Raw genomic sequence first — 15,020 nt, 5'->3', positions numbered from 1 at the left:
TGGGCCTATGATTCTTCATTTGTTTTGCATTACTTACAGGCTGAAATCCAAATTCCTTAGCAATATCATAGTGGTTGAAAACATAGGTTTTGGAATGAGATAGAGGTTGTGAGCCCAGATTCTGACTTTGCCACATACGGCCATGTTCATGGGCAGTTTACTTGAACATTCTAAACTTTAGTTTCCTCATCTGTGAAATGCAGATAATAATAGTCCCTTCCTCTTAAAGGATGGAATGAGAATTAAACTGGGTCATGTATGCAGAGTACAAGTGCAGGGTTTGCTGCATTTTATGTGTTTAGTACACAGTAGCTGCTGGTATCCATATCACCATGGCATATAAGGCCTTTGCTAGCTGGTCTTTTCAACTTCATCTGCCATCCTTAACCTCCTAAATTCACCCCATTTATCCTGAATACACTCCTCTATTACAACATATCTTCCTGATTTTTCTCCACTGTGTCTTTTTGACGTAAGAAATGTTAGCCTATTCATAGGTGTCTTCTATAGTCCCATAGGTGGGACTATAGCCAGTTGACTCAAGAAAGTTATGTAGAATTAAACCAATATTGGGATAACCAGAGCCATGTGGGGGCAGGCTGCAGAGGGAAGTCCCAAGACAAAGGGAGTATGGCCTCCACTGCCAGGCTTGTCAGCCTCACCAGCCTTGTCCTCATCACTTGCCTTGCTTGCCTGGCCACAGCCACCCGGGGGACATTGAATTTGTCAGACATCTCCCTCAGCTGACTCTGCCTGGAGAAAGGACCACCATTTGGCTTGGTGGCTGTCCCAACAAAAAATCCTGGAAGCAGGATGAACCTCATGACCTGAAAATATGCCATTCCAGGCAAGGAAGAGACACCACGGGAAAGAGACTTGTTTAGACTGTGGATGCTTTTCAGGGACCACTATCCATCCTCACCCCCAAAATGCCAATTTTAGCCACTACTGTTTCACCCAAATATGTACCCATTGGGCACAGTGGGCCTGTCCATCCTTGAGGAGGAAAGGGACTGGAGGCCAGCCATCACAATTAAGCAGATCTTGTTAGGAATACAGGAACTTGTAAATTAACCAAATATCCAGGACTCAGCCCAAGCAGAGGCCCACACAATTTACGGCCAAAACAAAGTGGGTACAAGAAGAGGGTTTGAGCACAAGCCAAGAAATTCACACCTTTATACGCAGTCACCATGTGCCACCATTAGAGGAAAGGGATTGGTTTGGCAAGAACTTGTTAACAACATTTTTGCAAATCAAACATTGCCATGTATAATTACTAGTCACGTGGGGAGAGTGGGGCGGGTAACCTTTTCCATCTCTGCCACTGGGATGCAGCTTCCACTACCGGGTGGCCCGGTTTCTCATACAGGGTCTCTTCCTTCAGTCTTGTGTATTTTTGATTGTTATGCAAAACTTGCTTTTATTTTAATATTCATGTCAGTATTTCAACTGCTATAAAATTATGAATTTTATACTTTGATGAGCCCTGAGGGATTTGTTTCCTTTCCTTGCAGATATAGGCATGCTTCACACAGTTTAGGGAGAACTATTCTGAGCCTCCAGCCAGCCTCCCTCCTGCCTTTTGCCTCTTTCTTCTCAGAACTTTGAATTATGTTGCTTTTGAGCCTCAGATCCAAAGTCCAACAGTATCTCCTTGCCGCATCGCTTCCTTTGGGTTTATATGGCATTTTGTCTGTGTTGCCCTTTAGAGTAAATGAACAATTTTTATATATTAAAAAAAACTAATACTGAGATAATCATAAATATATAAGAATCATTAGATAAGTATATATTCAGTATATTAAATATGAAATAAATGAAAATCCCTGTGTATATAAGAGACCTTGAACCAGTGGTCATTGGGCCAAACTAAGTACAGACCTGTTTGTTTGGTCTCTTGAAGTTAAAATAAATCAGTAGAATTTATAATAAAAATTTGAATTTCTGGCTGCTCTTTTTTTTTTTTTAAGATTTTATTTATTTATTTGACAGAGAGAGATCACAGTAGGCAGAGAGGCAGGCAGAGAGAGGGAAAGGGAAGCAGGCCACCCGGTGAGCAGAGAGCCCAACTCGGGACTTGATCCCAGGACCCTGAGATCATGACCTGAGCCAAAGGCAGCGGCTTAACCCACTGAGCCACCCAGGTACCCCTCTGGCTGCTCTTAAAAAGGTTGAAGATCTAGCAACTGAATCTCCATCACTGCATAGAAATGGTTAAGATTCTTCAATTAGACCCACTCTCCATTCCAATAACATAGACACATCACAATAGCGTCTATGTGGCCACCAGTATAGAGTTCATCTTTTTCTCCAGAAAAGGCAATTTGATTAATGTGAAATAGGAAGAGTACTGCTCTTTATCCATTCCCAGGTAGAGTATAAACTGATCTACCTGAAGAAGCAATAGCAGCTACCCAACCTGCAACCCAGACTGCCTAACCAGATGTTCTTAAAAATGTTTGATCTTGCCAAAGCTTGCATCTCTACAGCTATGGATAGTCTTGTTGATTTTGATATTGTTGATTTATTCTGTGCCCTCCTGAGAGGCCAAGCAGTTTGTGCAGATGAATTCTAGTTATTAAAGGAGGCAGTGGCTTGTATTAGATGAGTTCTGTTCTCTTACAGCCTGTGACCTGGGTGCATGTGGTTTTGGCCACATTAGGCAGGGCCAGGGGGCCGTGTGTACTCATGTTAGAAGGCTGTGTAAGAGACTAATTGCCACGGGCATCAGGGCAATTTGTAAGCTGAGTTGCTTTTTTTTTTTTTTTTAAAGATTTTATTTATTTATTTGACAGACAGAGATCACAAGTAGGCAGAGAGGCAGGTAGAGAGAGAGGAGGAAGTAGGCTCCCCACTGAGCAGAGAGCCTGATGTGGGGCTCGATCCCGGGACCCTGGGATCTCGACCTGAGCAGAAGGCAGACGCTTAAGGACTGAGCCACCCAGGTGCCGCAAAGCTAAGTTATTTTTTGGAGGGGGTGTACATTCAAAATTTAACCACTTGCATAATTAAATGTTTGTCCCCTCTGTGACTACAGGTACATCTCATAAATTCCCATGTTTAGAAGAATACTCACAAAGAACAAAGGGAAATGATTTAGCAATAATCTAGTTAATTTGGTCAATGTAAACACCCCGATTGGCTATATCATATTATGTTTTGAAACTTGAATTGTGCACGTCATTGTTTACACTGACTAAATTGAGCATAAAATTGCCAGATCAGTTTACTCCATGTTTTACAGATACAGCATAAAAGCCAGATTAAGCAAAGAGATAGTATTTTTCTCTGAGAGGACTGTGGGAATTTGAGTTTCTTAAAAGACTTCAAAAACTGTGAATGTTAAATTATCCTAGGATGGCACTTCCTGTTTTTACTTGTCATTGAATTTATTTTATTCTCCTGAAGCCCAAAACGAGCTTTCGACTGCATATCCTTTAATGCATTGACATGGGAAGAGATGTGGTAGAGTTGCAGCCAGGAAAAGATTAAAAATTTACTCAAGAAAATTTTGTATCATTCAGTTCAAGTACAGGAGCAAACATGACTTGTCTGAAATTTGGCAACCTCTCATCCTCTTTCAAAATGAAGCACATCGAAACACCTTCATGAGGCATGTACTAATTGGCTCTTGCTGCTTGCTGGTTACTGTATTATTACCTACTCCAATCCAATCAGACATCCAAAAGGAGATCTATTTCTAAGAGACATTGTGATTCATTTGAATTAAGTAGAGACCCTGAAGTTTGACACTCTGGTGCCACTGAGTCACTTGGGAATATCAGTCAACATTACGGAGTCTGAATTTCCATAAAAAATAGAATGTGATTTGCCCCATGTGCAAATAAAGATATCATCATGATTTAAAGGTAAATTGCTGTAAATGAAAATAATGCAATTCAATGCATACCAAAGGAAATAATTGGATGTATAGATAGGTAATATGTGTAAGAGAATAACAGTGTGACTTCATTTTCATCCTTGTACTCCAAGGGTAGGTAGAGTGCATAGCCCCAGCTGCCTGCTCAATGCATGACTACTGAATGGATGAATCTGTCCATCAACAGTGGTGCTTTGGCAGCCTCTTACTCTAACAAGGTTAAGTTACTTCAGTTCTACAGACCTCAGATTTTTTCTATCTGTGAAATGATTTGGACTAGCTAGTAAGAAATATTTTCTTGCAGGTCCACAATTTTTTTTAAAAGGTTTTATTTATTTGAGAGAGAAAAAGAATGAGAGAGAACAAGAGAGGGGATAGGTTAGAAGGAGAAGCAGACTCCCTGCTGAGCAGGGAACCCGATGTGGGACTCAATCCCGAGACTCCAGGATTAGGACCTGAGCTGAACTGAAGGCAGTTGCCTAACCAACTGAGCCACCCAGGTGCCCGCAGGCCCACAATTTGACTTTTTGATTTTATGTATTGTGAAATGTGGCAAATATATATAACCTAAAGTGTTTGTGGGCCTTGGTTTGGATACTGTCAGAAAACAGAACGATTTTGAGTTTGACTTATCGAAAGATTATTTTTAAATTTTTGCTTATTGGTGAATTGAAACTCATTTGTATTTCTGAAGGTATTAGGAAAATATTAGGTGAGCAAGCATATTGGGGGCTGTTTACTTATATACATATACTTGATAGGATGACCTTTGAGGATTAGAGTAAGAAAATAAACAATAACTTAAATAATTTGCTTATATAAAATTAAATAATGAAAAGAAGTTAGAACAAAACTTACAGGTATTTTAATAGCCAGCAAACATCAACCATGACTGTTAGCACATGACTATCGCCCTGTGTGAAAATTTGTCCCTTCTAGTGGAAATTTTAATGTTTGAATGTTAGCATCAGGAATTGCGGTGTATTAGAAGTTTCCGGGTAGAGAGAGGCTTCTTTACATATAGAGTTGACTTCCTCTTAATTGCAGGTAACTCCTCTTATTATGACATGATTACCAATTCCTTTCTCTTAAAGATGTGAGGGACTGGCCAGAAGGGGTATGAGAACTTCTCTTTCTTTCAGTCCTTTTAAGGTGCTGTAAACTTTGTTGCTCCTCTGCCTGGGCCTGACTTGTCTTGAGGAGCTCAAAGCTGCAGGGCCTGTTTGGCTACTGCTCTTTACGTGTGCTGACCAAGGTTTATATTCCAGTTGCTTATGTATTAGAACTCTGAAGTTGAGAAACACCTTTGAAAAATTCAGTGGTGTCTGCTCCTGGAGGGATTTATATGTGAAATGTCTTCCTAGCACTCCTTCCTCTCACTTTGTTCTTTTTTGCTTCTTCCTTTGCCGTGACTCTCATTCATTCATTCACAAACACATACTGGACATTTTCTATATGTCAAACATCGTGTGGGGTCATGAGGATAGAGAACCAAAATTAGGCTGCTTACTGTCTAAGGGCTTACTGCCCAGCATCGTTTTTTGGGTGCAATTTCTTTGCAAGATTGGTCCTTTGTTACTTACAGCTTCTGGGAATGTACTTATACTTTAAATGGTTAGTTTTTGACTCGAAGCTTTAAATCATTCATTCCTAAATCCTGTTAGGTACCTATAAAAGTCAACCAGTTGATCCTGTTTTTAGCCATCAGTTAGTAGATATGAACGCTTAATATTAGTTTTCCTTCATTTTGCAAGTGTCTCTTTCAACAAGAAATTCAAAACTAGGATTTTTGTAGCTTTACACTTTCTGGTAACCAGGTTCTAATCTTATTTGATTACTACATTTGGGGTGAACGTGGAAAGGAAAATTTTTATTTGGGTTACAAAGTCGGACTTCTCCCCTGACTAAACTTTATTGAAATCCTCTGATGAGTCTATAAGCCTATGGCTTCTATTTCCTTTTCTTTCTTCTTGATAGTTGAGGCTATGGGAGACAAAAGACTCAGATTTCCATTTGAAACCTCTTGGGTAGTTAGTAGAGAAATTATTGATAGCTTTCAGAATTGAGGATGAGGAGACTACTTATGGCTATTATTGGAGCTAAGCCAAAAGAGAAGGAAATATTAGGAAAATGGCATTATGGGGAGCCAAGGAGTTGGTTTGTTCAAGACAGAATTTTGGTTAAACAGATCCTGTTGAAATTTGACTCTGATAGTACTTTTCAAAAACATTGAAACTGAACGTTTTGATTCCTTATTGCTACATAACTTTCCTCTTTCCCCAAATTTGGTGGATTAAAACAACATTGATTTTATCATATCTCCTCATTCTCTGGGCTAATTAGGTTCAGCTGAGTCCTTCTGATTCACATGATGTCACTTGGGGATGTAGCCATCTTGGCACCTACCTGGTCCTGAGCATCAAGATGGCATACTTTGGTAGTGGACCATTGATGCTGACCATCCTCAGTGAACTCAGCAGGGACTGTCTGCTAGGTGTCTTGATTCCTCAAGACCTCCTATGCTTCTTCCTATGGCTGCTTAAGCTTCCCTGTAGCATGGCTGTTAGGTTTCAAGAGGCAGGAAGTGGAAGCTGCCAGTCCCCTTAAAGCCCAGCCTGAAAGTTGCACAGCTTCACTTCCCTTGCATTCTATTGGTCAGAGCAGTCACAGGCCCAACTTATATTCAAGGGGGGGGAGGGTGAGGAAATAAGACCACTTCTCAGTGGAGGCTGTGACAAAGATTTTACAGTTATCTTTAATCTATGATAGTAAATTTGTTTATAGCTAATCAATATAAAAGCTGATGCTTGAAAAAAAGAGAGGCATAAAAAGCCTAGGAAATTCAGCATTAGGTCTCCTGAATGCATATTCTATAAAGGGGAAAATTAGCTACGTGATGATCACATTCAAGTGGACTCAGGGGAAGGTTACCTTTGGCCATTGGTTCTCAAACTTAAGTGTTCATTGGAATTACTAGGAGGGTGTGTTAAAACCAGATTGCTGGGCTACACTCCCGGAGGCTCTGATTAAGTGGGCTTGGGGGAGGGTCTGGAAATTAGAATTTCTAAGAAACTCCCAGACTATACTGATGCTAATGGTCTTGGGAACCACACTTTGAGAACCACTGCCTTTGACTGTGCAGGGCCAGAAAGAGCAAGAAGAAAAAGAAAAAAGAAGGAAATATATTGTTTTTCCTCTAGTGGTGTTTTTCAAAGCCTAGTGTCAGTAGTATAAATTTAAGTTTCAGGCCATCATGAACATGTTAACATAGGGCATTTATGTTTGTCAGGGTTATTGATCCTAAAGCCACAACATCAACCCCTGAAATCCCCTTACCTTAACATAACAAAAGTTTATTCTTATTTATGTAAAGCTCAATATGAGTCAGTAACATTTCTCTGTAGGTGCTATAGTATTCGGAACCTGTGGTGCTCATTGTTGCTGAGGCAGGGAAGGGAAAAGAGAAATAAACAAGGCACACCAGCTCTTAACTGCCCCAGCCTAGAAGTGACACATGTTACCTCTTCTCAGAGTCCGTTGGTCTAAACGTGCACCCATTGGTGCATGACCTCAACCTAAGTGAAAAGGAAGCTGGGAAATGTAGGAGGACAGGGATAGTAAGCCCTAACTATCTCTGCTATAGCATCTAACTAACTTCAGTGTCCCATATTCTTTGATTAGGTTGAACAGGAAGTAGAAAGAATCCTGCGAGTCCTCAAACCCATATATATACCTCTGCTTGTAATTATTCAAATGTTGTTATTACTTTCAAAATATTTATTTTCTTCTCTGAGTAGTTTTTTGTTTGTTTGTTTTCATCCTAATTTTCTGGGTGGCATTAAACAGAGTACCTAATAACATTGGTATCTCAAGAGAAAAATCTGTTGTGAAAACTTTTTTGTCTGTTACAAATAATTGGGTAAACCCTTGTTATCAAGCGATTTTGGTTGTTCTGTTAAGGATTAATTAAATAAGGATTAATTAATTAAATAACTGAGTGCCTAGGAAGCTCAGTTGGTTACGCACCTACATTTGGCTCAAGTCGTCATCCCAGGGTCCTGGGATGGCTCCCAGGATTGATCCCACATCGGGTCCTGGGATTGGTCTCCATCTCAGGCTCCCCACTTGACAGAGAGCCTGCTTCTCCCTTTCCCTCCACCTGCCGTTCCCCCTGCTTGTGCTCTCTTGCTCTGTCAAATAAATTAATTAAATATTTTTTTAAAAAGGATTAGTTAAATAAGATACCATCTCTTTTCCTTTGCTGATTTTGCCAAGCACAGAAGGTAATTGTTAAAGTGATTATTTATGCTGCTGGAGACTAGACAGATTTTGTCCATTGGCAATGAGGTAGTATCAGGACTTTGAGCATTTTTGAAAATAAAGGAATGAAATTTATTTTTATCTCATCCATGTAAGATCCACTGTTAGCTAAGTGGTAGATAGAGAACATGGTACAGAATATTGTCAGTGTGAAACAAAGCACAATTTAGATTTAATTTATTCACTATATTCTCTTGTACTGCTGTTGCCTACTTTTGGCTGGAATTTTTTTTTTTTTTTTTTTTTTTTTTTTTTTTTTTTGGTGCTTCCACAAAAATTGATACTGGTGAACAGGATTCCCAGGCACATAATGACTCTTTGGTCATGGGAAAGCAATTCCTATTTTCCTCTGCTGATGGAAAGACCTTATTTGTCAGATAAAACCTTTGGAATATGCTTTATGTTCAGTCTAAGTAGCTTTGAGGCAAATTTTCATTTCAATTTTGTTTCTTAAATTCTACAGGCTTAATTAACATCTCTGATATTGTGAAACAATATGATGATGAGGTGGTTCTTTGTAGAAACATGTTAGACTGGTAGCACTCTCCTGTCTTAGTTTGGCAAACTAAAATTCTATATGTCACAGTTATTAGAAAGCATCTGAGTTATATATATATTGATGCCTTCATTATATGGTCTCAGTCCATACTTAGAATTCTTTATAGGATCCCCCCCACCACCACAAGCACATACACATAATTATTTAGTAGCTACTAGACGAGCAGCTTCCTTAAATTAACAAGTGACAGATCAGCATTACTCTTCCCACTGAACAGATGAAGAAACTGAGACAATCTTGTGACTAGTCCAAAGCATCCTGGTGAGTCAGGGTCAGAGTTAGGATTCAACTTTAGTTTAAATGCTCAAGCCAAAGCAACTTGTGTAACTCTGAAGTTAAATTTCTGGAGCCAAAGATACCATCTTATTTTAATATTTGCTAGCACAACAGCATGAGGTACAGTTACATTGGAGACTATTTAAATTATCTGATCCATTTCAGAAGTGTAGCTGCAATCTCCTACTTTACCTGGAATGAGTGAAGAAGGGCTTGGTTATTATACACAGAAGGCTACATAATGTATTGGAAAGGGCAGGACACTACAGTGGGAAGAAACAGGTTCCATTGAAAGCTGTGTGACCTTGGTCATATCACTTAACCTCTCAAGAACATCAGAGTCTTCACTTGTAAAATATGAGGCATCAACATAGATGTTTCCTAAGGTCTAAACGTCTAGTGCAGAATTTTGTCACTGTTATATTTGTGTTAGCTTCCTAATCTTCCTTAGGTGAGTCTTAATTTAACCAAAATTCCCATTGTTTTGAAGATATCTTTTTAAATGCAATTTCTATGTGAGACAGTTTCTTGGGGTTCTGACTTGGCATCTGGAATCTTCTGTCTGTCGTCAGCTCTGGTGAAGAGCTCAGAAGGGAATTGCAGAGGGAAGCTTGACTGAGAGGAGGCTGAGTGTGCAAAGCAGGCACAAACTTGTAAGGCCAGGCTCTCTTTTCTCCCCAACCCTGCTTTCCATTCTTCCCAGAGCTGGAGGCCAAACTCTAAACCACCTCCTCCTACCTACTGATGGATAGAAGAAATCATTGCGTGGGGAGGTGTTGGCTAGGCTATTTTGGTAGAATCCTTGTATACACTCTCATCCGCATGCACTTGGTTGGCTTACCATGGAATGAATCTTAGGGAATTTGCTTTTTCAGCTTCTTTGTCACCTCCCACCCTTTTGCCAAGTGACAAGAAGAGCCTGGTATCAGCCTCCATAAAATATAGTGGTGCCTCCCTATTTTTCCACCTGCCCTTGTAGAAGAGAGCTTGGTAAACCTCATCAAGGTCAGAGTCTGGGGGGGTGGGTCGGAGTCCCTTTCAAGCATTTTCTCTGCAGAGTTCGGGCTTATTTCTGAATATCACTGACCCAGAGGCCAGTTTCACATCCTGCAGAAAAGCTCTGGAAGAATGTGTCAGCAGAACTGGCATTGCATGTCTAGACAAAGAATTGATATTAGCATCATCAGCCGGCATCCAATCTGTTAACTCTTGTGTAAGCATTTGTTGTCTGTGCCTCAGGCACTTTTTGGCTTAAAATGAAAACTGTAGTCTAAGATTAAGACTAAGGTCTTTCAGGAGGTTCTTTCAAGGTATGGAATCACAAGATCAAATATTTTATTTCAAGATCAAATATTTTACTGATTAATATGAAAGTCTCTTTAACTTTTTTGATTTTTCAGTAAAATGATATTTGTATCATTACCATCTTCATTTTATTCTATATTCATTATTTCAAGAAACATGTATTAAGCACCCACCTGGAAGCTACACAAGGCATGCTGCTAGACTGTGCTGATACATCGATGAATAAAACAGCTAAGGTCCCTCCCTCTCTGGAGTTTATAGCTTAATGGGGGAGACTGACCACAAACAAGAGAAACAGGATATTTCTGTCTCAGTTTCGGCTGAGGCACCAAAGAACAAAGCAGTAGGTGTTAAGTTCCTTGGCTTTTTAAATTGAAGTGCTAGACTACCTCTTCGGGATTTGCAAACAGGGTACCTCAGAACTGGTTTTGCTAGCCTGAACCCATCATCCACCTTCAGGGCATTGAAGAGAAGGCTTGGTGTACTTGGAGTTTCAAGTACTGATTGGGTTTCTTTGAGGAGAGTTGTCACTGTGCTTTATGGTTCTCCTCACTTAAGGAAGGAGCTCTGTATGCCCCTCACTCAGACCTAGTTGGGATGAGGCTTCTAGGGAACCACTCAGAGAGAGCACTATTTTGTGTTTCCTGGATTTGGGGGGACTTCGGGACTGGTATCTGAGGCATTTTAAGGCAGAGGCTAGCGAGTAGGGGTAGCAGTGGGCTATGATAGGGCAGCAGAGACGTGATGGATGCCCTGGGATTGGCCAGCACTTTTAAAGTTCACCGATAAGAAGTGACTCAGAAAAGAGCAGACTGGGTCATGTTGAACATAACTTGACAAGGAGGACCATAGGATCGAGGTGATTCTGGAAAAAAGACGTGACTCTGCAATGGAACAGCTAAATGAGAATGAGGGAGAAATTTTTAAGGGACCAACCAGAAGGAGCCTTGCTTAGTGAGGCAGCTGTGGGTAAGACATCTACTATGATGAGAGTCTCTGAAAATCCCAGAAACAGCAGGTTCTGGAAGCTTGGGTCTGCCAAGTGCAGAGGCACCAACCCCAGATTACAGCTGTATCTGACAAATTAGATCTGTCTTCCCCTCCTCTCCTCCATCCCCTGCCCTAATCTGGGAGAGCCTGAGATGGGAAGAAGTGAAGTGAGAAAGCTGACTAGGCTGCCTCCCCTGATAAGCTTCTCAGACTAAAGCAGATCTAAGCTGGCAGAGGGGAGATATTGTGGATTATTTCAAGTCTGGAGTCTTGATCACCCAACAAAATCACCCAAGAAAAGGGACTATTTGTTTATGACTGGGAAGTGACAAGGATTTGTTTTGGGATTGGTGGGATATTTTCATTTAGTGACAGGGAAGAACATACGAAGTTGAGCAGATCTAAAGGAGCAGAAGTGGAAGAGGATAAATTGCTTTCGGTTCACGCCAGACTGCTTCAGGTTCCTTTAACCTGGTTATGCTAGTAAATGAATAAAATACAGAATTACAAAACTGTGTTCTTAAAGGATAATGGGGGGAGGTGGCAGTTGTAGAGATCCTATTTAGATAGCTCAACAAGGATGACCGTTCAGGAAAGGAGAATTAATGAATGAGAAAGAGTCAGTTGTGCTGTTTGGTAGGAGTTGGGGAAGGAGATGCCTGAAAACTCCAGGCAGAGGGAACTGCGTGTGAAGGTTTTATGTAGAATCCTGTGATCAGGATCCAGGAAACATTTAGATGGCTTCAGTCAAAGGTGGTGTGGTTCTTTGTGCAGGGCACTGAGTAAAATGTCAGGTCTACAAACAGAGTAAATGCCTCCTTCACTGAGGGTTAAGTTTTAATTGATCAACATTGAGGGGAAAAAAAAAAAAAAACTTTGATAAAAGGTAGGCTCTAAAGGCCTAAAGGCAGTAAAGACTGGAGAAACTTCCATACTCAGCCTTCAAGCTCTTGAGGGTCCTAGATAACGTTCTCCTTTTCTGAGACTTTGCAAGACAAGCAGCCTCTTTTAGCATTCTGGTGACCTTTTGTAGACTGTAGGGACAGCTGAGTAAAGAAACACAGAGCTCTCCTGACAGTCCCAGGAGGGAGGGAAAGCCTTTTAACTTGTTCTAGGGCTTTGTTTATGTGTAAGGCTTAGAAAAGACTGTTTGTTGTAAGCAAGCCATCCAAAATAATAGAGGTAAGATGTCAACAAGTCAGTAGGGGCAGATATGCCTCCTCAGTTGGACACAATGATTGGAAATGTTTTTTGCCTTTACTGGCATAAATTTGTTCACTCAGGATATAAAAAGAGCAGAAAGATGAACTGGTGGCCTAGGGAAGGTCTGGGGAGAGTCTCTGCAGGAATGCAAGCTCAACCATTTAAAGCTTAGATCCCAGGCAGATGGTGACCCAGTGAGTGCCTATGCTGGTGGCACTTTCCCAGTCTTGCTGGCCTCCCAGCTGGCACTTAGTCTCTATCAGGAGATGGGAGTATTTCCGGGCAGGGAGCAGTGTACCTGTGCTTGTGGGGACTCCCAGAGATGAAGACTGACAGCCCTTGCTTTCAAGAAGCTATCTGGTTGGGATACAGAATCTACATTGCCAACACATCTGGTAGACACAAGTACAGAGCCAACCCAAGGAGGTGAAGAGAGAATATTTCACCTGTGAATACTGGGAAAGGACAGTAAATGCTTCCTGTGAATACTGGGAAAGGACAGTGCAATCTAAATTGCCAGAGTTTTCCATGTTTCTAGCTTTTAATTATATCTCTTCACCATCCACATAACACACACTCAGCAGAGAACTGGCAAGTGCAAAAAAATCTGTGTAAAATCAGCTGTTTTCATCTTAAAGAATATTTTGTAGAGAAGGGACTTCTGAATTTGGAAGGAAAGTGTTTGTGCTGTCTCTCCCCTTTCCCACTGGTAGGGAGAAATAATTTGCTCCCATTAGAACCTGTGCCCCTTAGACAGAAGCCAGTCCCCAAACAGGCTGCCAGGATACACAGAAAGTTGTTGGTGAATGTATTTAAAGATCAAAGTTCTGTGATTTAGAGATCTAGAATTTCATTTTTTTTTCTTAGAAATTTGAATTACCAGAGTGTCTTGTAACTAGCCTTTCTAGTATTATATATAAATATTAGACCTTAAGACATGCTTTTTTGATATTCCTTGATACTTGAAACACAAGTACAATGTGTTTCAGAAATCAGTTAAGTTGATATCATGGTCCTTCGGTATATTTTTTCCTTGGCAACACATTATAGTAGCAAGAACATGAACGTTTGAGTCAGGAAAATGTGAGTTTAAAAACCAGCCCAACAACCCTTAGATCTGGAGTTTGGGGCCAGCCCTAGATTCCCATTTTGAAGGCTTCACTCTGACCTTCTGATGGTCATAGCCCTCCTTCCTAGAGAGACAAAGCTGAGTGGCCAAGAACACCTGCTCACCTAAAACCTCTGTGCCTGTGCTCTAGAACTGCGGGATTCCTTGCCCAGGCAACTGGGAACACAATTCCAGGGATTGCTGGGCCTGATACCAGCTGGCTGGGCAATCAAACCTTTCCTGGAATGGACCCTGACGGGTGGGGGCAGAGTGGGAAGAAAGAGAGGATGGAGCAGTGGGCTGGGGAACTTTCGTCTGTACTCTTACACTGAGTCCTGAAAATGTCAGGGGAGGGTTCCTTATATCTGACCCTTGGTCATATAACTTGCAAACAATTTGACCTTTCTGAGCTCATTTTCGCCCTTCAAAAATTTGTGTAAGAATTCATATCTTATAGATTTTAAGGGTATAATTACATTATTATATAAATATAATTGTATGAAATAAAGTAAACATAATTTCTTATCACTAATTTAAATCTTTGACTAGAGTTTCAGACTAACCTGAAAATGTTTGCTAAAGCCACAACACAACTGAAATGCATTACTAATTCCATTATTAGCGCTAATAGTATTTCAGTATGTGGTCTCTTATCTGAAAACTTTGACCCAGATGTTTCCAGAATTAAGAACTTTTTTGGATTTTAGAGGTATATACATAAATCATATATTACATTACACCTGGAATATTTGAGGCAGGGCCACACTATTGAATTCATTACTATGTTGCTATCAATACCTGTCGAGTAAATACGTATGATAAGTAAAGAACATACATAGTCCCATGTTAATCCAGGCTATTTTTAAAAATAAATTTCTATATTTTAGAATAGTTTTAAATTTACAGAAAGATTGCAAAGATAGTACAGAGTTCCCCTATGTCCTGTAGCCAGTTTTCCATATTGTTATCATCTTACCTTGCTCTGGCCCATTTGTCAATTCCTAATAACATAGTTTTACTGTTACTAATATTATTATACATTATTATTAACTAAAGTTCATAATTTATTCAAATTTTCTTAAATTTTTGTGGTGAATAATCCTTTTATTTTTATTTTTTATTTTTATTAACATATAGTGTATTATTTGCCCCAAGGGTACAGGTCTGTGAATCATCAGGCTTACACATTTCATAGCACTCACCATAGCACATATACTCCCCAGTGTCCATGACCCAACCACCCTATCCCCAACCCCCAAACCCCCAGAAACCCTTAGTTTGTTTTGTGAGATTAAGAGTCTCTTATGATTTGTCTCCCTCCTGATCCCATCTTGTTTCATTTTTTTCCTTCCCTATCCCCCACAACCCCCTGCCCT

At 40.3% G+C, this 15,020-nt stretch overlaps 1 pseudogene; it reads left to right on the top strand.

Annotated features, from left to right (window-relative positions):
- Positions 1–630: 630 nt before the first annotated feature.
- LOC116587191 lies at positions 631–1,208 on the top strand (annotated as a pseudogene).
- Positions 1,209–15,020: the final 13,812 nt, after the last annotated feature.

The sequence above is a fragment of the Mustela erminea genome, chromosome 3 (assembly GCF_009829155.1).
Source record: "Mustela erminea isolate mMusErm1 chromosome 3, mMusErm1.Pri, whole genome shotgun sequence".
In the NCBI taxonomy this organism is placed as follows: Eukaryota; Metazoa; Chordata; class Mammalia; order Carnivora; family Mustelidae; genus Mustela; species Mustela erminea.
The sequence above is the reverse complement of the archived record's forward strand: the minus strand, read 5'-3'. Positions and strand labels throughout refer to the sequence as shown.